Genomic DNA, 22,600 nt, shown 5'->3' on the forward strand with positions numbered 1-22,600 from the left:
TTTTCACTGGGGCAGGGAAGGCTGAGGAGGGGACCTGATTGTGGTGCATTCAATTATGAGGGACGTAGACAGGGTGGTTAGGAAGGTACTTTTCCCCTTAGTGGAGGGGTCAGTAACCAAGGGGCATAGATTTACGGTAATGGGATGAAATTTCGAGAAGGAGTGAGGAAAAACTTTTTCACTTCGAAGGTGGTTGGAATCTGGAACTCACTGCCTGGCAGGTAGGTAGGGTTGTCGAGGCGGGAACCCTCATAACTTTTAAGAAGTATTAGATGAGCACTTGAAATGCCATTGCATTCAAGGCTACGGACCATGGGATTAGAACAGTTAGGTGCTTGATGGTCAGTGCGGACTCGGTGAACTGAAGGGCCGCATTCCGCGCTGTAAAACTCTATGACTTTGACACTTCAGGTACCCTCTTCAGACTTACACTCTTGATATGAATTACAGAAAGAAACAACCTTGGTGGCTTCGTTCATTAACGGGAGCCTATCCTTTGGAATGGCTGAGGATTGACCTGGGACACTTACGGACTCATTGCACCTGGGCCTGTGCTATAATTGATCTGAGGATCCTGCTAAATACTGTAAGAAGTCTTACACGAGCTTTCTGATGAAGGAGCTACGCTCCGAAAGCACGTGATTCCAAACAACCCTGTTGGACTTTAATCTGGTGTTGCAAGACTTCTTACTGAGCCCACCCCAGTCCAATGCCGGCATCCCACATTAGTGCTAAATACTGACATTGGCCAAAATGGGTGGAATTGCTCTGTCCAAGCACTAACCTTGATCACCATAATAATAAAAGTTGCAAAATAAGAAAATTAGTACTTTGATTCAAACCTATTAAACATTTATATTACAAGAAGGCGGGACCTTTTTTAAAAAGCAGTCGTCTTTAAGCAATACTCCTGTTACATTATAAATTTAAATGGTAATCTCCTACCTTAAGTGCCATAAATAACAATGTATTTTAATTACAATACAAACTGCTAGAAGTGCCTTTGTTATTACATAGAATTTCATTGTAATTCTGGTTAATTACAAGTTATCCAACTATAATTGCACTGTTAGCCACAGAACCACAATGAAATACGATATGATAGTTACGGTACTACTGCAGATTAATGCTGTAATTATAAGGTTATTACATTGCGATTCATGGAACCAAACATGTTCCCTTTAACAGTGTAATTTGGTAATTAAACGGATGTGTTCTAGATGTTGTTACTTGGTAGTTTTGCATTTCAGTCACTCCATATACACCTTGCATGCTTCACTTTTACCTCAGTGTAGTTGAGGCAGGAAAACCTCAATATTTTGTCTCTCTCTATTTGGAATTGAAATGCTGTGGCTACTTGGTTGCTCTTTTTAAGTGAGTTTACAATGCCATGACCTTCGTTATGTTTAGCCCACGTTCCTATGGTGGACTCTGCATCTTCTGTGGTGAGTGACTCCATTTCACATTTGCAGCATGACGTGTTTAAGCTGAAATCCATTGTAACGCCGGTGACAATGTCTGGTTGTGAAATCTGGACCATCAAGAAGAGAGACAAGGCTTGAATTAGAGCATTTGAAATTAAAGGACTCAGGCAACCATCATGTGTGTCATGGATTAATTGAACAGGTGCTCAGGAAAGCTAATGTCAAGAGAGAACGTATTTGAGGCAGTGATATGCCCCCAGCTGCGTGTTTCTCGGCGTCGCGCCGTTCGCTGGCGGTGGGATTCTCTGCTCCCACCACTTATCAATGGAAATTCCCACTGAAGCCATCCCAAGCCACCAGGAAACCAGAGAATCCCACCGCATGAGAACAGCCAGAGAATTCTGGCCAGGATCAAGGAATCTCACATACTTTGGACGCGGGATGTGAACAGGAGGAAACTCTTTGGAAAAAGAGGTAATGCAACGCAAACCACCTGGAAAACACGCACAAGGAAAGCTCAAGATGGGATGGATGGACAATATTAGGACATGGACTGGTCTTGCTATTGGACAGGCAGTGGGGGAAGTGGGGAATAGAAATCAATGGAGAAAGATATACATTAACAACCTGGAAGAAGGAACTGAGGGCACTGCTGCTAAGTTTACAGGTGATACAAAGAGAAGTAGGGGACAGGTAGAGTTGAGGAACCGGGGAGGCTACAGAAGGACTTGGACAGGTTAGGAGAGTGAGCAAAGAAGTGATAGGTGGAATACAATTTGGAAAAATGTGAGGTTATGCACTTTAATAGGAAGAATAGAGGCATAGACTATTTTCTAAATGGGGAAAGGCTTGGAAGTCTGAAGCACGAAGGGACTTCGGAGTCCTAGTTGAGGATTCTCTTAAAATTAACATGCAGGTTCTGTTGGCAGTTAGGAAGGCAAATGCAATGTTAGTATTCATTTCAAGAGGGCTAGAATACAAGAGCTGGGATGTACTGCTGAGGTTGTTTAAGCCTCTAATCAGACCCCTTTTGGAATATTGTGAGCAGATTTGGTCCCCGTATCTAAGGAAGGATGTGTTGACCTTGCAGGGAGACCAGAGGAGGTTCACAAGAATGATCCCAGGAATGAAGGGCTCATCATATAAGAATCTGCTGAGGACACTGGGTCTGTACTCGATGGAGTTTAGAAGGATGAGGGGGAATCTCATTGAAACTTACAGAATACTGAGAGGTCTGGATAGAGTGGTCGTGGAGAAGATGTTTCCACCAGTAGGAGAGAATAGAACCTGAGGGCACAGCGTCCTTCAGACTGAAGGGAAGATCCTTTAAAACTGAGTTGGGGAGAAATTTCTTCAGCCAGAGGGTCCCATTCCGTTGACCAAATACCTAACATGGTAGGGTTGGGCCTCATCATTCGCACTGACCCCTTTCCAAACTACAGGCTTAGAAGTAATTTAAGTAGACGGGGAATGTTACCTTTGTGCAGGCACCACGAAGGCACCAACCAGCACTCTTGCTCAGAACAAGTGAGCAGGAAGCAATTGATGAGTTGAATGTTCAAGGTTGAGATTTTTTTTTTTCCTTTTCCCACGAGGCAATAACTGACCCCCTTTGAAATTCAGGACCATTTGTGGCGGGCGGGATTCTCCGATCCCCCGCCGGGTCGGAGAATCCCCAGGGGCTGGCATGAATCCCGCCGTATTCTCCGGCGCCGATTTTCGGTCGGGGGGGGGGTGGGATCACACCATGCCGGTCAGGGACCGTTAGCAGCGCCCCCCCCAGGGCAATTCTCCGGGCCCCGAGGGGCCGAGCGGCCGTCGGTTTCTGGCCAGTCCCGCCGGCATGGATTGGACCTGGTCCCACGCGGCGGGACCTGGCAGGTAAGTTGGCTGGAGTGGTCCTCGGGGGGGTGCGGGCGGATCCGGCCCCGAGGAGGGGGCCCCATAGTGGCCTGGCCCGCGATCGGGGCCCACCGATCCGCGGGCGGACCTGTGCCATGGGGGCATTTCTTCCTTCTGCGCCGGCCCCTGTAGGGCTCCGCCATGGCCGGCGCGGAGAAGACACCCCCCTACGCATGCGCCAGAATAAGCCGGCCGGTCTGTGCATGCGCTGAACCACGGCGGCGGTTCTGCGCATGCACTAACTCGCGCAGTCCCTTCGGTGCCGGCTGGTGCGGCGCTAACCCCTCCGGAGCCGGCCTAGCCCCCGGAAGTGCGGAGAATTCCGCAACTTCCGGTTGGCCCGATGCCGGAGTGGTTCACGCCGTTTTTTACGCCGACGTCAGGCCATTGCGCCGATTCGGGAGAATCCCGCCTCCCACAAAGGAATTCATGCTAGCTGTGAGGTGCAGTGAACTCTACAGAGGTTAAAATAAAGTGCTGTGAGTGAAATTTGCACATTGTGCAGGTAGACATGGGCTGGTTTGGTGATGGATAGTGTCATAACCTGCACAGGAGTCATCCACCTGGGGATGATTGTTCCCCGTGTTCAATTGGACTGAGTTAACCCAGCACCAGCATAAAAGGCAGGCAGCTGTAGAGCCAGCTAAAAAGGAATGAAGACCCGGTGAAAGGGAACCGGGCCCTGTGTATGTATGATGCTGTTGCTGTAATAAAGGACTTTTCAGAAGCTCGTTGGACTCCCTTGGCTTTATCACAGATAGGATGTGGGAGCAGAAACCGAGGGTCAAATAGGGCAAAAAGGTTGTAAAACTTGGTTACGCCTGAGATAAAGATGCGGGATGGGGCTTGGATTTGGTGACAAGTGAATAGAATTTGTGGCAGGGCTACATTTTTCGGCCGCGCCCGCTGCAGGATCGCCATGTAAAGGTCCATTGATCTCCGGCGGGAATTTTCGTTCACCGGGCAGGTGTGGCCGGAAAAACTACTCCTATGGCTTCAGTCTTTCCAATACTTAATTGGAGTAAACTGTGGCTGATCCTGATGAATACTGAAGCCAATTATATGGAAAAGAAGATATTAAGAAATGGCAAGAAGTGAGAGAGTGGGATTGGAATAGATGTAAAGGGGGCAGAAATTGGTTTAACAGGTCAGCTGAAGGGCAGCACCTCCGATAGTACAGCAGACCTTCAGTACTGCACCTGAGTGTTAGCCTAGATTTTGCGTTCAAACCCCTGAGATGGACTTGTAACCCAGAAACCGCTGACTCAAAGGTGGGGGAGTGCGTCCAGCTGAGCCCTTGGTAAAAGTACCGGTGCAGGCACGATTGCCAAATGGTCTGTGTCTGTACTGCATAAATCCATGATTCAATGTACACTCCACATGAAATCAGTGCCAGGCAAGTTGGCCAAATTTACGAGGAACTGTTTCTCAAGTGATTGGAGAAAAAGCTATATTTCATCAATATTCATAACTTTGTATGGTCGCAGACACCACAGGGGCAGGCTTGCTGAGCTCCTTACAGCTTGTGCTAGATGCGACTAGACTGCAGTGCTTCAGATCAGTCAACTTAAAAAGCAATGGAGGGAGCCTAGCAAAATCATAGTAAAATCAATGCAAGTGTTTAACAAGTACCAAAGTGCTCAAATCTGCAATGCGCTATTAATTCTACTGAAGATGAGTCAGTTCTTTGAATATCATCTTACGTAATAATTATTGTGAGAAGGCTCTGCTGCAATAAATAAATGTTCCACAAGCCATAACCTAGGAAGTTGGAGTCAAGCCACCGCAGTAACATCCTTCTCAGTGGATCTCAAGTGTTCACTCTCTTCCTGCTACCGTGTGTGTTCAAAAGAAATCTCATTATTCTGAAACAAAGACAGAATAATCATAGACTCCCTACAGTGCAGAAGGAGACCATTCAGCCCATCGAGCCTGCACTGACCCTCTGAGAGAGCACCCCACCTAGGCCCGAGCTCCCATCTTATCCCCACCTTCGTTTAGACACTAAGGGGCACTTTAACATGGCCAATCCACCAAACCAGCACACCTTTGTGACTGTGGGAGGAAACTGGAGCACCTGGAAGAAACCCACGCAGACATGGGGAGAACGTGCAAACTCCATACAGTCACCCAAGGCTGGAATCGAACACGGGTCCCTGGCGCTGTGAGCCAGCAGTGCTGACCACTGTGCTGCTCTCCTGCAAACATCTGATAATACAAGGCATGTGTGGTTGGAGGAGAGGGAAGAGTAGGTGAGGTTAGTCAGAAGCTGAAAATTGAAAAGATGCGTTGACATTTATCACCAGGACATTTGTCAAACGATACTAGACTTCGAGTAATGGTGGTCTTTCTTCAAGCTCTGTTATTTTCCTCTTATAGAATCATAGAATCATAGAACTTACAGTGCAGAAGGAGGCCATTCGGCCCATCGAGTCTGCACCGGCTCTTGGAAAGAGCACCCTCCCCAAGGTCAACACCTCCACCCTATCCCCATAACCCAGTAACCCCACCCAATACTAAGGGCAATTTTGGACACTAAGGGCAATTTATCATGGCCAATCCACCTAACCTGCACATCTTTGGACTGTGGGAGGAAACCGGAGCACCCGGAGGAAACCCACGCACACACGGGGAGGACGTGCAGACTCCGCACAGACAGTGACCCAAGCTGGAATCGAACCTGGGACCCTGGAGCTGTGAAGCAATTGTGCTATCTACAAGGCTACCGTGCTGCCCTAATGGTGGATTATCCACCATTAATCCTTGGTTGTGTATCCTCCTGCTGTTTCCACCCCCTCCCCCACCCACACACGCCTCTCCATTTCAATCACAGTTGCAAAATATTAACCTCTGTTAATTATTCTTTGCAATGGCAAGTAGCCTGGGTTCAAACACTATGGGTGGAATTTTCGGTTCTGGAGATGAAATGCAGCGACAGATGGTGCGATGCGTTTCCCATTGAGTGGCGGGGAGGATTATCACACCCAATTTTACGCGTAGAAGTTCGTTAATTATGCATTGGCGAGAAGCTCTCTGAATCATGTGGCAAGGCTGACGCTGAATCAGCTGTCCCACCGTCAGCTCATGGGGTTGGATGTCCCGTCACCATATTTAAACACCAGCCGAACACGCACATTCACTCTCTCCAGCCCAGCTGTGCTCTCTCCAGCCCAGCTGTGCTCTCAAGCGACCCTGAGATGGCCCCCAGGACAAAGAAGAGTGTAGCCCCAATGTTCAGCCATGACTCCCTTGAGATTCTGATCTGAGGTGTCACCAGGATGTCCTTTTTCCGAACGGTGGTTCCAGGAAGCCTACCGACCTCACCTCACCAGCCTAGGAAGTGGGCATTTGGTCTCTCAGGGAATTAAGCTACTGATCAAGATGACAGAATCTCCTAAGGTGTTCTTGACAAACCCGGCCTGGGTCAGCTTGTGAGCAAATCAGGATAATGGAATAACCTGTTTAACTGTGTCGTCACCAGCCCACCTGTCAGAAAAAAATATCTGTGCACAATATCATTAGTAGGGATGACTATTGCTCAGTTCCTGTGAAGCCAAAACCATATATTAACCATTGATTGGTCTGTAGGGAAGGTTCCCCAAACTTGTTAACCCAGACAAGATACCCACATTGGTATGTCGGTAAGGAGCAATGAACTGCTGCCCTTCCTTTGTTCAACTTCCTCTGTTAATCTGAAAAAGATCCTTTCCTTCACAGACACCTTTCCCAATATTTATGTTTTAAAGGGAACCAATTTAACCATGCTTTATTGAGTTAAAGAAAGAGTGAGTTTATCTTTGACTTCAATCTACATGACATTAAAAAGCAGCCATCTATCATTGGTTACAGCAAAATTCTGGGACCTGACAACATCCCAAATACAATAGATGTTCACTGGATATATTCATCACCTCAGCTAAACTGTTCGAGTGCAGCTCTGATTCTGGTAGTTTCTTAACAATTGCCCAGGTCTCTGCTTTCCACATAAAACAGGACAAATGTAACTCAGTAATTGCCACTTGATCAGGCCTCTGCAAAAAGCATCTGCAAAACATTGGAAGAAGGAATCAATTGCACCAGAAAGCAACACCTCCTCACCATTAACTAATTTGGTTACTGACCTTGAGAGTAATTCTCCTTTTGGGAGACTATGGGCCAGATGTTCCAATTCTGAGGTGCGAAGGATCCGTGGCATTTTAGATGGAAAGAAATCGACGGTGCCCCCTCACCGATGCTGCAACCAGTGAGGGGCTAGCAGCCCCGCCACTTAAACTCACGGCCTCCACAAAATAAACGGCCGGAGAATTGCTGGGGCCGTGGCCGCACATGTGCATGGCGACAACATGGCGCCGGCCATGCGCAGACCCGACCTGACGATAGTGCATCCTGGACAACCCCTCGCCACCCCCCACCAGACACCCAGGCCTCGCGGAAGCCCCCCGACCAGCAGAACGACTCCCACCCGACTGGTGCAGCACGGGACACAGTCCACAGCCACCACGCAGGGATCCCGCACGGCTAAGACCTCACGTCCCCCGCGCCGTTGTGAACTCGGCCCATCGGCGGCAGAGCATCGGGGGAGAGCCTATATGATATGTGCTGAGGCCATCCCAACGGCGTGCGGCGCCTGCCACGATGACGCCGTTTCGGAGGGGATAGAACATGCGATACCTGCGTCAAACAGGCGGCGCCCCGATTATGTCATAAAAAAGGGATTCTCCGCCCGATCGCCGATTTCGGGAAACGGAGAATTTTGCCCTATATTCTCCTGCCGGAGGGGAATTGCAACTGAATGCAGACCAGGAAGCAATTCACTATTCTTCGCCATGTAAATTTACGCATATCAAGGGTTACGAGGGATTCCTGAGGGAATCCCACTAACAGGGCCGCTATTTTGAGTGGCGGCCTGATAGCGAGGTCCTACGGCTGGCCGCATCCCACTCCCGCATCTCAAATCAGCCCCCCCACCTCCCACCACGGAATTTCTAGGTCCCTTCCCCCCCCCTTTCCCCAAGGACGGGGTTGACCCGCCGACCCCTCCCCAGAGACCCCTAGCTAGGTGGACCTCCCTCAGAGAACCCCCAAACAGGGAGACCCTGTCAGGAAGCCCCCCAGAAAAGAGACCCTTGTCCGGAAAGTAGAGAGCAGTCCAGACAAAGACAGTGAAAACAATTACTGTTGTAACACTCATCTGGGCAATACACCTGCTGGCCCAGACGCAGGAAGCACCAGGTGCAATCGCTGAAGAGAGAAAGCAGAGACCTATGTTTAAACCCTTCAGATCCTTGAGCTGCAAGACATTCATTAATTTCCCTTAGTGGGCTATGATTGACAGCTTACACACACACACACACACACACACACAGCTGTCAGTCTTGCTTCATTCATCTTCCTTCACGGTTCAGTAACTCTGAAGTTCTCTGACCACATTGTTTACAAACATCAACCACTTCACCCCACCCAGGCCTGCTTCCCACCCTATCCCCATAACACCATCTCACCTTTGGACACTAAGGGACAATTTAGCGTGGCCAATCCACCTAACCTGCACATCTTTGGACTGTGGGAGGAATCACAGACACGGGGAGAAAATGCAAACTCCACAGACAGTTACGCAAGGTCAGAATTGAACCTGGGTCCCTAACGCTGTGAGGCTAACCATTGTGCTACTGTGCTGTCCTATGTAGTCAAGAAGGCACCAAAGACATTGAGAGACCTCACCAGGAATGGGCAGAAGTGAAGCTGATCCTCTTTCTCTGTATATAAATCCTGTGCTCTGAGCAATGCCTCCTTCGAACTGGGGCTGACCTGTGCAGTGGCGAGCGGCTGTGAGGAAGACAGCCTCTCATATTGTTGTTCTCGTTTCCCCTGCTGCACTTCATCAGATGTCCACGATTAAGGTGGAAAAGCTGCTCTAATTGCTGCAGTGGGGTCTGACAGCAGAGCACGGTGCACAAAGCCCAAGTAGGTGTAATCACTTTCAAAACGTTAGAAATCATCGCGAGGCAGTGAAGGAAGACAACGTGGGAGCTCAAGCCTTTCACATGGGTCGGACAAACTGCGATTCAGTTTCACTCTTCAAAAAGTATCAAGCCTGTCAGTTTCATTGATCGATGACTCCTCACTGCGCTCTCGCTTTATTGATTCCCGAGAATTATGCACAGCTGGGGAAATCTGAACACTGGCTATTAAAGCCAAAATTTTGGGTTATATCCAGGAATAATCAGATACTTAAGTCTTTAAATTACAGATGTGACAAGCCCCAGACGGGAGTGGGTGGGGTTTTCCATACACCTCTAAACGCACCCCAGTGAAAGTTAGATGTAGGCGGGGTCATATTGGGTGTTATTTGGGGCGTAGTGGTACTGTCATTGGACTAGTAATCCAGAGACCCAGAGGAATGCTCTGAGGACCCAAGTTCGAAGCCCGCCAGGGCAGACGGTGAAATTTGAATTCAATAAAAATCTGGAATTAAAAATCTAAAGATGACCATGAAACCATTGTCGATTGTCGTAAAAACCCATCTGATTCAGTGATGTCCTTTAGGGAAGGAAGTTTGTCGACCTTACCCGGTTTGGCCCACATGTGACTCCAGGCCCACAGCAATGTAGTTGACTCTTAAATGCCCTTAAGGCTGGACAATAAATGCTGGCCGAACCAGCGACACGCACATCCCATGCACAAATCTAAAAAAAAAACACCTGAGCCCATCCCACTTTGGCAGTTAAAATCCTGCCCGGAGTGTAAAAGTACTTCTAAGTCAGCGGCTGTTTTGTGCCTCTTCTGAAGTGGCCCAGAAATTGCCATCAAAAGGCCCAAAGATGTGGGTGGAAGAGACACAGCCCTTCTCCAAACTGAAATTAAAGGACCATCTGAGTAAGGCCACGATCCCAGGGGGAACCGGTTCCAGCACATGCTCTGGACTTCCCTGGGTGGAAATCATGGACTGACCTTTTTGTCTATTTGACGCGGATCACTCGGCAGGGCTGGAAGCCGGCGTGAGACGCACTTCCGGACGCGGTCAGCCCTGGAACGTGATTTCACGCAGGCCCACCAATTAATGGGCAGCCAGTGAGAAACATGCACTCTGGGAGAGGCCCAGCACTACCATGGAGGGCGGGGAGAGAATGGGCGTCGGGAAAAGGGGTGGTGCAGGCAGCATTCCCAATGCGCACCCTCAGGGGGACAGCCGCAGAAGAGCTGACTCAGGGAGCTGCAGACCTGGAATAAATAAATTGTGATGCAAGAACTATGACGAAAGTGTCTCGGCAGCAGGAGCAAACACAGGCCTCAGTCCCAAGACACCTTTTTAAAATTTTGTTTCAGCCGGACTGTTAATCACACCCTGAATTGAGGTTGAAGCTGAAAGTTATGGCTGCCTGGCCAATCAATCCACCCCCCAACTGTGAAAGCAGGCGTGCCACGTAAAATAGCATTCTCGTGGCCCCTTAATAGGCTAAATTGCCCGCTTGATTGTCAGCAGTCGTTCCTCCAACTCTTGCATGCGTCCGCCAACCAAAAGACTGCACAAATGTGCAACGATTTTGGGATGCGCGTCTGATGTCGTTTCATGCGATTCCACGCGATTCCCCTTTGGGAGATCAATCAGCGGAAAATTCTGGCCCATATCTCCACTCCGCCCGTTAGTGGGAATTTCTGTATTTTGATGTAATGTATTGTCTGCTTTTTAACTAGCATAGCATATAATGCACATCCATTATTTAATAACTTAAGCACTGCTATTTAGGAATCAGACAATACTTGGAAAATAACTCTCTGGGTATCTCACACATATTTAGGGATAGGGAGGCTTTCAGGTTAATGCATAAATTCAGATTGGTAGCTTGTGAATCTCTTTGCAGTCCAGCAGCTCCATCTCTCTGAGCAATCCCAATGTGCCATAAGGTCCTTGCAGTGTGAATAAAGGCCAGTCCTTGAGAACTGTGCATCGCCCACAATCTAAATATAGGATATGGCACCTTCAGCGGTGCCATGTAATCGCCGATGGATACATCAGAAGACTGGGCAGCAAAAGGTGAAGAAAAGGAGTTGCATTTATGCTATGGGGGATTATACTCCTGCCAGAGTTACCAGGGAGTGTCCAGTGGGCGGGATTCTCCGATAATCGGCGCGATGGCCGGAACATGGCGCCAAAAACGGCACGAATCACTCCGGCGTCTAGCCCCCCCAAAAGGGGCAAATTCTCTGGCCCGGAATGGGCTAGCAGCGGCGTGACGCCATTCGCGCTGGCGTCACCCGTCACAGACACGGGGCATTGCAGCACAAAAGACCACCCCCGGAGACCCGTCAAAATGGCCGCCCGCCGCGCAGCGCCGAGGTTCCAGGAACGGGAGGCGCTCCTGGACGCAGTGGAGCAGAGGAGGGAGGCCTTGTACCCCGGACACGGCCGCAGGGTCGCACGACACCTCAGCCGGCACCTGTGCAGGGAGGTGGTAGAGGCCGTCAGTGCCATGGCCATGACAGCAAGGACAGGCGTCCAGTGTCACAAGAAGATCAATGACCTTGTCAGGGCAGCCAGGGTGAGTACCCCCCCACCTCCGATGTGCGGAACAGCCCTCGGTGCAACTGACATGGCAGCACCCACCCATGCAGGCTGCAGTGGCAGGATGGGGTGTGAACGTCTGCCATCGCAGCCGACCCAGGACACCCCAACCCAGGACACACCTCCCAGGACACACCTACCCAGGACACACCTACCCAGGACACACCTACCCAGGACACCCCTGCCCAGCACAGCCCTACCCAGCACACCCCTGCCCAGCACACCCCTACCCAGCACACCCCTACCAAGCACACCCCTACCCAGCACACCCCTACCCAGCTCACCCAGCACACCCCTACCCAGCACACCCAGCACACCCCTACCCAGCACACCCCTACCCAGCACACCCCTACCCAGGACACCCCTACCCAGCACACCCCTACCCAGGACACCCCTACCCAGCACACCCCTACCCAGCACACCCCTACCCAGGACACCCCTACCCAGCACACCCCTATCCAGGAACCCCTACCCAGCACACCCCTACGCAGCACACCCCTACCCAGCACACCCAGCACACCCCTACCCAGCACACCCCTGCCCAACACACCCCGACCCAGGACACCCCTACCCAACACACCCCTTCCCAACACACCCCTACCCAGGACACACCTACCCTGCACACCTCTACCCAGCACACCCCTACCCTGCACACCCCTACCCTGTACACCCCTACCCAGCACACCCCTACCCAGCACACCCCTACACAGGACACACCTACCCAGGACACACCTACTCAGGACACCCCTACCCTGCACACCCCTACCCAGCACACCCAGCACACCCCTACCCAGCACACCCCTACCCAGCACACCCCGACCCAGCACACCCCTACCCAGCACACCCCTACCCAGCACACCCCTACCCAGCACACCCCTACCCAGCACACCCCTACCCAGCACACCCCTACCCAGGACACACCTACCCAGCACACCCCTACCCTGCACACCCCTACCCAGCACACTCCTACCCAGCACACCCCTACCCAGGACACACCTACCGGCACACCCCTACCCGGCACACACCTACACAGGACACTGACGCACACGACCTGTGCCGCGCGGCCGTCCGCCCATCATGGGGGGCTACCCTGCTACTTTTGCGGCCAGTCCCAACACCCCCCGACTGCACTGCCCGACCTGCAACATGAACTGCAGCAGCAGCGGGCGTAAAGGACACTTCGCCAAGGTCTGCCTGGCCAGGTCTAAGAACTCGAACTCACAGACCTGATCCACAGACTCACAGGCCGCAGACCCCGTAGGGTGGCAGCGTGTCTGCCGACTCCGCCTCCGCATAACATGTGCGACTCATGGGGGCCGCCATCTTGGCAATCCTCCCCCACGCGGCCGGCCACGTGCGATCCATGGGGGCCGCCATCTTGGCCGCCATCTGCTACGCCGCTCGACGCGTACGACCTACACGGACAGCCATCGCTGGGCCGACCCAGCACCTCCGATCACGCCGCCGGCTACCCACACCTCAGCGCGGTCACCCTGGACCAGTCGTGACCGAAGCACCTCCGGAACTCCATGATGGCCGTCCGGGTTAACGGGTACGAGACACCTTGCCTTTTCGGCTCCAGAAGCACAGAGAGCTTCATTCACCCAGACATGGTAAGACGCTGCTCGCTCCCAATATTCCCGACACAACAAACCATATCCCTCGCCTCTGGGTCGCACTCAGTGCAAATCCAAGGGTGCACTACTGCAACCCTAGCGATACAGGGCGCTGAGTACGCTAATTTTAAACTATAAGTGCTCCAAGACCTCTGTGCTCCTCTCCTTTTGGGACTCGACTTCCAGTGCAACCTCAGGAGCCGAACTCTTAAGTTCGGGGGGCCTCTGCCCCCGCTTACCCTATGCAGCCTCGCCACCCTAAAAATCGCCCCCCCCCCTATTCGCAAACCTCACCACCGATTGCAAGCCAATAGCCACCAGAAGCAGGCGGTATAGCATGCAGGACAGGATGTTCATTAGGTTCGAAGTCCAGCATCTCTTGCGGGAGGGTTCAGAGAGGCCAGCAATAGCCCCTGGAGAGCTCAGGTGGTGGTCGTCAAGACCGGGGAAAAGTTCCGGATGGTGGTTGATTACAGCCAGACCATTAACTGGTTTACGCAACTCAATGCGTACCCCCTTCCCCGGATTGCAGACATGGTAAATCAGATCGCGCACTACCGCGTGTTCTCCACGGTGGATCTGAAGTCTGCAAACCACCAGCTCCCAATCCGCCCGGAGCACCGCCACTACACGGCGTTTGAGGCAGACGGCCGCCTTTCCCATTTCCTCTGGGTCCCCTTTGGCGACACGAACGGGGTTTCGGTGTTCGAACGAGTGATGGCCCGAATGGTGGACCAGTGCGGGCTGCGGGCCACATTTCCGTACTTGGCAATGTCACCATCTGCGGCCATGATCAGCAGGACCACGACGCCAACCTCCACCGATTTCTCCAAACCGCCCAAAAACTCAACCTCACCTACAGCAAGGAGAAATGCGTTTTCCGCACAACCAGGCTAGCCATCCTCGGCTACGTCGTGGAGATCGGGGTCCTGGGCCTGACCCTGACCACATGCGCCCCCTCCTACAACTCCCTCTCCCTCACTGTCCCAAGGCCCTGAAGAGGTGCCTTGGATTTTTCTCCTATTACGCCCAGTGGGTCCCCCAGTATGCGGACAAAGCCCGCCCACTATTTAAGGCCACCCTCATTCCACTGGCAGCCGAGGCCCGCCAGGCCTTCAACTGCATCAAGGCAGACATCGCCAAAGCTGCGATGCACGCGGTGGACGAGTCCGTCCCCTTCCAGGTGGAGAGCGACGCCTCAGAGGTCGCTCTCGCCGCCACCCTCAACCAAGCAGGCAGACCGGTAGCGTTTTTTTCACGCACCCTCACCACCTCCGAAATTCGACACTCCTCGGTCGAAAAAGAAGCCCAAGCCATCGGGGAAGCCGTGCCGCACTGGAGGCACTACCTCGCTGGTAGGAGGTTAACCCTCATCACCGACCAACGATCGGTTGCCTTCATGTTTGACAATACGCAGCGGGGCAAGATCAAGAATGATAAGATCTTGTGGTGGAGAATCGAACTCTCCACCTATCACTACGATATAGTATATCGTCCTGGGAAGCTCAACGAGCCCCCAGATGCCCTGTCCCGCGGCACGTGCACCAGCGCGCAAGATGACCGACTACGGGTTATCCACGATGACCTCTGCCACCCGGGGGTCACCCGGCTCGCCCATTACATTAAGGCCCGCAATCTGCCCTACTCCACCGAGGAGGTCAGAGCTTTAACCAGAGACTGCCAAATCTGTGCGGAGTGTAAACCGCACTTCTATTGACCAGATAAGGCCCACCTGGTAAAGGCATCCCGGCCCTTTTAACGCCTCAGTATCGATTTCAAAGGGCCCCTCCCCTCCAATAACCGCAACATGTACTTCCTTAACATCATAGATGAGTTCTCCCGCTTCCCGTTTGCCATCCCCTGCCCTGATATGACCACCCCCACTGTTATTAAAGGCCTTCATACTGTCTTCACCCTGTTCGGTTTCCCCAGCTATGTCCACAGCGACAGGGGCTCATCGTTCATGAGCAACGAACTGCGTCAGTACCTGCTCAGTAAGGGCATCACCTCGAGTAGGACTACCAGTTATAACCCCAGGGGAAACGGGCAGGTTTCTCACTGGCAGGAGGTCCTCCCCGATGCGCTCCACTCTATTCGGTCCCTCCTATGCACGGCCACAAACCAGACTCCTCATGACCGTTTGTTTGTTTTCCCCAGAGGAGCTACCTCAGGGGCCTCGCTTCTGCCCTGGCTGATGACACCGGGTCCAGTCCTCCTCCGAAAACATGTTCGGAGCCATAAGACCAACCCCCTGGTAGAGAGGGTCCAGCTCCTCCACTCCAACCCACTCTATGCGTACGTCGAACACCCCGATGGCCGGCAAGATACCGTCTCCCTCCGGGACCTGGCGCCCCCAGGCTCCAACACCACTCCCACTACTGCATCCCCCACAATATGCCCGTCCAACCTCCCATGTTCAGCGCCCCCACCCCTATATGGTTCCCGCGCTCCCTCCCACCCGCCGCACTCCACATACCCCCGGCCCCCACACTCCCGGGCATTCGCCCTCACCTCCCCGGCACTCGACCTCCCCACTCCACCACCCCCTTCACCTCCCTCCTCCACACCCCCCCTCCACACACCCCTCTCCACACCTCCCCTCCGCACACCCCATTTCCCACCCCCCCTCCACACACCCCTTCCCACCCCCCTCCACACATCCCCCACACACACCCTCAACATCCCACCCTCCAGAGACACACCCTTCCCACCCTCCCTCCACACTCCCCCTCCACACACCCCCTTCCCACCCCCCTCCACATCCCCTCCACATCCCCTCCACACCCCCCTCCACACCCCCCCTCCACACACACCCCTCCACCCCCCCCGCATCCACACCCCCCCTCCACACACACCCCATCCACGCACCCCTCCACACACACCCCTCCACACACCCCTCCACACACACCCCTCCACACACCCATCTCCACACACCCCTCTCCACACACCCCCTCCACAACCCCCCTCCACACACACCCTCCACACACACCCTCCACACACACCCCTCCACTCCCCCGCTTCCACACACCCCCTCCACACACACCCCTCCACACCCCCCTCCACACACCCCCTCCACAGCCCCCCTCCACACCCCCACTCCACACTCCCCCCACTCCACACTCCCCCCACTCCACACTCCCCCCACTCCACACACACACCCACTCCACACCACACCCCCACTGCACCCCCCCACATTCCACACCCCCACTCCACCCCCCTCCACACACCCACACTCCACACACACACTCCACCTTCCCCACTCCACACACACCCCACTCCACACACACACACATCCATTCCACGCCCCCACACTCCACGCACACACCCCCCTCCACACACCCCCACTCCACACACACTCTCCACCCCCCCCGACACCCCCCACTCCACACCCCCGTCCAAACCCCACTCCGCACACACCTCTCCACCCCCCCTCCACCCCCCCTACAAACACACCCTCCACACACACCCTCCAAATAGCCCCCTCCACACCCCGCCCTCCACACACACCACTCCAAACCCCCCTCCACACACACCCTCCAACCCCCCCACTCCACATCCCCCCCTCCACACATCCCCCACACACACCCTCGACACCCCACCCTCCAGACACACACCCTTCCACCTTCCTCCACACTCCCCCTCCACAAACCCACTTCCCACCCCCCTCCACATCCCCACCACACACCCCCCTCCACACCCCCCCTCCACACACACCCCTCCACCCCCCCGCTTCCACACACCCCTCCACACACACCCCTCCACCCCCCCGCTTCCACACACCCCCTTCACACACACCCCTCCACACCTCCCCCTCCACCCCCCTCCACACACACCCCATCCACGCACCCCTCCACACACACCCCTCCACACACCCCTCCACACACACCCCTCCACACACACCCCTCCACACACCCCCTCCACACACACCCCTCCACCCCCCCGCTTCCACACACCCCCTCCACACACACCCCTCCACACACCCCTTCCACACACACCCCTCCACACCTCTCCCTCCACCCCCCCTCCACACACACCCCATCCACGCACCCCTCCACACACACCCCTCCACACACCCCTCCAAACACACCCCCCCACACACACTCCTCCACACATCCCCCTCCACACACCCCCCTCCACACACCCCCCTCCACACACACCCTCCACACTCCCCCCTCCACACTCCCCCTCCACACACCCCCTTCCACACACACCCCTCCTCACCCCCACTCCACACTCCCCCCCCCTCCACACTCCCCCCACTCCACACACACACACCCACTCCACACTGCACCCCCCACATTCCACAACCCCAGTCCACCCCCCTCCACACACACACACTCCACACACACACACACACACACACTCCACCTTCCCCACTCCACACACACCCCACTCCACACACACACATCCATTCCACGCCCCCCCCACTCCACGCACACACCCCCCTCCACACACCCCCACTCCACACACACTCTCCACCCCCCCCACACACCCCCACTCCACACCCCCGTCCACACCCCACTCCGCACACACCTCTCCACCCCCCCTCCACCCCCCTCCACACACACCCTCCACACACACCCTCCAAATAGTCCCCTCCACACACCCCCTCCACACACACTGCTCCACACACCCCCTCCACACACACCCTTCCCACCCACCTACCCCCCCGACTCCACCACCCCCACTCCACCCCCCCACGCCACCCCCCCCCACTCCACATCCCCCCCCAGGGCTAAATCGCTGGCTTTGAATGCAGACCAAGGCAGGCCAGCAGCATGGTTCAATTCCCGTAACAGCCTCTCCGAACAGGCGCCGGAATGTGGCGACTAGGGGCTTTTCACAGTAACTTCATTGAAGCCTAATTGTGACAATAAGCGATTTTCATTTCATTTCATTTCATTTCACTCCACACACACACCCCGACTCCTCACACACCCCCACTCCACACACCCCCTCCACTCCACCCCCCCTCCACTCCACCCCCCCACTCCACAACCCCCCCACTCCACCGCCACCCCCACCCCACATACACCCCCACTCCACACACACCTACACTCCACACACACACCCCCACTCCACACACACCCTCCACACACACCCTCCACACACTCCCTCCACACTCCCCCCTCCACACTCCCCCTCCACACACCCCCTCCACACACCCCCTCCACACCCCCACTCCACACCCCCACATCACACTCCCCCCCACTCCACACCCTCACCCCCACTCCACACAACACCCCCACTGCACACCCCCCACACTCCACACCCCCACTCCACACCACACCCCCACTGCACCCCCCCCCCACATTCCACACCCCACTCCACCCCCCTCCACACAACCCCACTCCACACACACACACACACACTCCACCTCCCCCACTCCACACACACCACCACTCCACACCCCCCCTCCACACACCCCCTCCACACCCCCACTCCACACCCCCACATCACACTCCCCCCCCACTCCACACCCTCACCCCCACTCCACACAACACCCCCACTGCACCCCCCCCACACTCCACACCCCCACTCCACACCACACCCCCACTGCACCCCCCCCCCACATTCCACACCCCACTCCACCCCCCTCCACACCCCCACTCCACACACACACACACACACACTCCACCTCCCCCACTCCACACACACACCACCACTCCACACACCCCCACTCCACACCCCCCCACTCCACGCACACACACCCCCTCCACACACACCCACTCCACACACACACCACCCCCCCTCCATTCACCCCCACTCCACACACCCCTCCACACAGCCCCCCACTCCACCCCCCCCTCCACACACACCTCTCCACACCCCTCCACACACTCCCTCCACACACCCCCTTCCCACCCCCTACCCCCCACTCCACCCCCCACCCCTCCTTCACACCCACCCCCTCCACACACACCCTCCAACCCCCCCCACTCCACATCCCCCACTCCACCCCCCACTCCACACACCCTACTCCACATCCCCCCTCCACTCCACACATGCCTCCCCACTCCACACCAACCCCCCACTCCACGACCCCCCACTCCACCACCCCCACTCCACCCCCCATGACACAGCCCCCCCACTCCACCCCCCTACTCCACATCCCCCTCCACTCCACACACACACCCCCACTCCACACACACCCCCACTTCACACCACCCCATCCCACTCCACACATACCCCCCACTCCACATACACACACTCCACCCCCCACTCCACACATAACCCCCACTCCACACACCCCCACTCCACACACACCCTGCCACATTTCTCACCCCCCTCACTCCACACCCCCCCCCACTCCGCACCCCCGCCCCACTCCACGCACCCCCACTCCACATACCCCCCTACTCCACACATACCCCCCCACTCCACACACACACACCCACTCCACACACACCCTGCCACTCTCCACACGCACACACCCCACTCCACACACACACACCCACTCCGCACACACACCCCCACTCCGCACTCCCGCCCCACTCCACGCACCCCCACTCCACATACCCCCCTACTCCACACATACCCCCCCACTCCACACACACACCCACTCCACACACACCCTGCCACTCTCCACACACACCCCCCCCACTCCACACACACTCCACACACACCCCACACACCCCCTCCACACACCCCCCTCCACACACACCCCTCCACACACCCCCACTCCACCCCCCCTACTCCACATACCCCCTCCACACCACACATATCCCCCCACTCCACACACCCCCACTCCACACATACCCCCCACTCCACCCCCCCCACTCCACACACACACACACTCCACACACTCACACACTCCACACGCCCCCCCATCCAACACATATCCCCCACTCCACACACACCCCCACTCCACACCCCCTACTCCACATACCCCCTCCACTCCACACACCCCCCCACTCCACACCCCTCACTCCACATCCCCCTCCACTCCACACACACCCCCACTCCACTCCACACACACCCCCACTCCACTCCACACACACTCCCACTCCACACACACCCCACCACACTCCACACCCCCCCCATTCCACACACACCCCAACTCCACACACACACACACCCCACTCCACAACCCCCCCACTTCACACCCCCACTCCACGCATACCCCGCCACACTCCACACTCACCCCCCCACTCCACACACACTCCCACCACTCCACACTCCCCCTCCACACCCCCCCTCCACACTCCCCCCCACACACACCCCTCCACACACCCCCACTCAACACCCCCTACTCGGCCTCCCCACGCCGAGTCCTACCTCCGCGCTGCCCAGCATCAACAATAACAACTAGTTGACACCGTTAAATAGGTGGTTTAATTTACGCAGACGTGGACCCGTGGTCACATCGGCGGCACTTTGGCCCATCTGGCCGGGAGAATTCGGGTGGCCCCGGGGTCCATAGCGTCGCGCCGGTCCTCGCCATTCTCCGAGGCGGGCGCCGCGATTCGCGTCAGTGGGATTTCTGGGGGGCCGGAGAATTCGGTAGCCGGCGCGGGGCGGGATTCTCCGACCCCCACCGTTATCACAATTTCCATGTGTCCTAGGCCCAACCATCTTCAGCTGCTTCATCAATGATCTGCCTTCCATCATAAGGTCAGAAGTGGGGATGTTTGCAGATGACTGCACAATGTTCAGCACCGTTCGCGACTCCTCAGACACTGAAGCAGTCCATGTCCAAATGCAGCAAGACCTGGACAATGACCAGGCTTGGGCTGACAACTGGTAAGTAACATTCGTACGACATAAGTGCCAGGCAATGACCATCTCCTACAAGAGAGAATCTAACCACCGCCCCTTGCCATTCAATGGCATTACCATCGCTAAATCCCCCACAATTAAGATCCTGGGGATTACTATTGATCAGAAACTGAACTGGACTAGCTATATTAATATTGTGGCTACAGGGGAGGTCAAAGGCTAGGAATCCTACACTGAGTAACTCACTTCCTGACCACCAAAGCCTGTTCCCATCTACAAGGCACAAGTCAGGAGTGCAAATGGAATACTTTCCACTTGCCTGGATGAGTATGGCTCCAACAACACTCAAGAAGCTTAACACTATCCAGGACAAAGCAGCCTGTTTGATTGCTACCCATTCCGCAAACATTCAAACCTTCCACCACCGACGAACAGTGGCCGCCGTGTTTACCAGCTACAAGATGCACTGCAGGAACTCACCAAGGTTCCTTCGACAAACTCACTTTCCAAACTCACGACCACTACCATCTAAAAAGGACAAGGGCAGCAGATACCTGGGGGGCCCACCACCTTGAGGTTCCCCTCCAAGTCACTCATCGCCCTGACTTGGAAATATATCACCTTTCCCTCACTGTCGTTGGGGCAACATCCTGGAACTCCTTCCCTAACAGCACAGCGGGTGAACCTACATTTCAGGGCTGCACCGTTTCAAGAAGGCAACTCACCATCACCTTCTGAAGGGAAAATAGTGATGAGCAATAAATGCTGGCCAACCAGCGACACTCATATGGTATAAATTAATTTTCAGTGTGACTATGGACAATTGGGAGAATGCTTGCATTCATTCACCTGTAAGCAATTCAAAGAGTATTGGAAGTGAGAAGAGTTGAATTGGACTAAGGGCTGGATTCACCGATACTGGAGCTATGTCCCCATGCCAGCATGGGAAAGGTGGCGTTTTACGTAAAGCAGCCACCGATTCCCCATTTTGCTCGGGGCTAGCATGAAGGCAGCATAGAGCACCTGGCTCTAGCTGCTGATATGGCCCGGAGAATTGCCGGGTCCGTGACCTGCAGCAGCCATGCCGTGCAACATGGCAGAGGCCGCCCGCGGACCCAGCCCACAAAATAGTGCCCCCCCCCCTTTGGCCGGCTCGCAAGCCACGGACCATGCACCCCCACCCCACAGTGCCATCAACCCCTAATAATGTCCTCCCCTGCCACGGAACGGCCCTCCCCCGACTGTGACGCCGCTGGACTGAGTCCGCAGCCGCCATGCCGAGTTCCCGATGGATGAGGCCGCACGCGACCGGCGCCACTGAGAACTCGGCTGGGCGGGAGCAGGGAATTTAGGGGTAGGCCTCAGACCATGTCCTG

General features: G+C 55.2%; 1 long non-coding RNA gene across 1 annotated transcript in view; it reads right to left on the bottom strand.

The window, feature by feature from the left end:
• Positions 1 to 1,293: 1,293 nt before the first annotated feature.
• The window catches only part of LOC140394811 (uncharacterized), an 83,082-nt gene continuing 61,775 nt past the window's right edge, over positions 1,294 to 22,600 (bottom strand). Inside the window, exons 2-3 of the long non-coding RNA XR_011936016.1 lie at positions 5,030 to 5,191; positions 1,294 to 1,531 (exon numbers count right to left, since the gene is read on the bottom strand). This is a non-coding gene — a long non-coding RNA (uncharacterized lncRNA). The remainder of the gene's footprint in view (positions 1,532 to 5,029; positions 5,192 to 22,600) is intronic.

Source organism: Scyliorhinus torazame, chromosome 18 (genome assembly GCF_047496885.1).
Source record: "Scyliorhinus torazame isolate Kashiwa2021f chromosome 18, sScyTor2.1, whole genome shotgun sequence".
Classification (NCBI taxonomy): domain Eukaryota; kingdom Metazoa; phylum Chordata; class Chondrichthyes; order Carcharhiniformes; family Scyliorhinidae; genus Scyliorhinus; species Scyliorhinus torazame.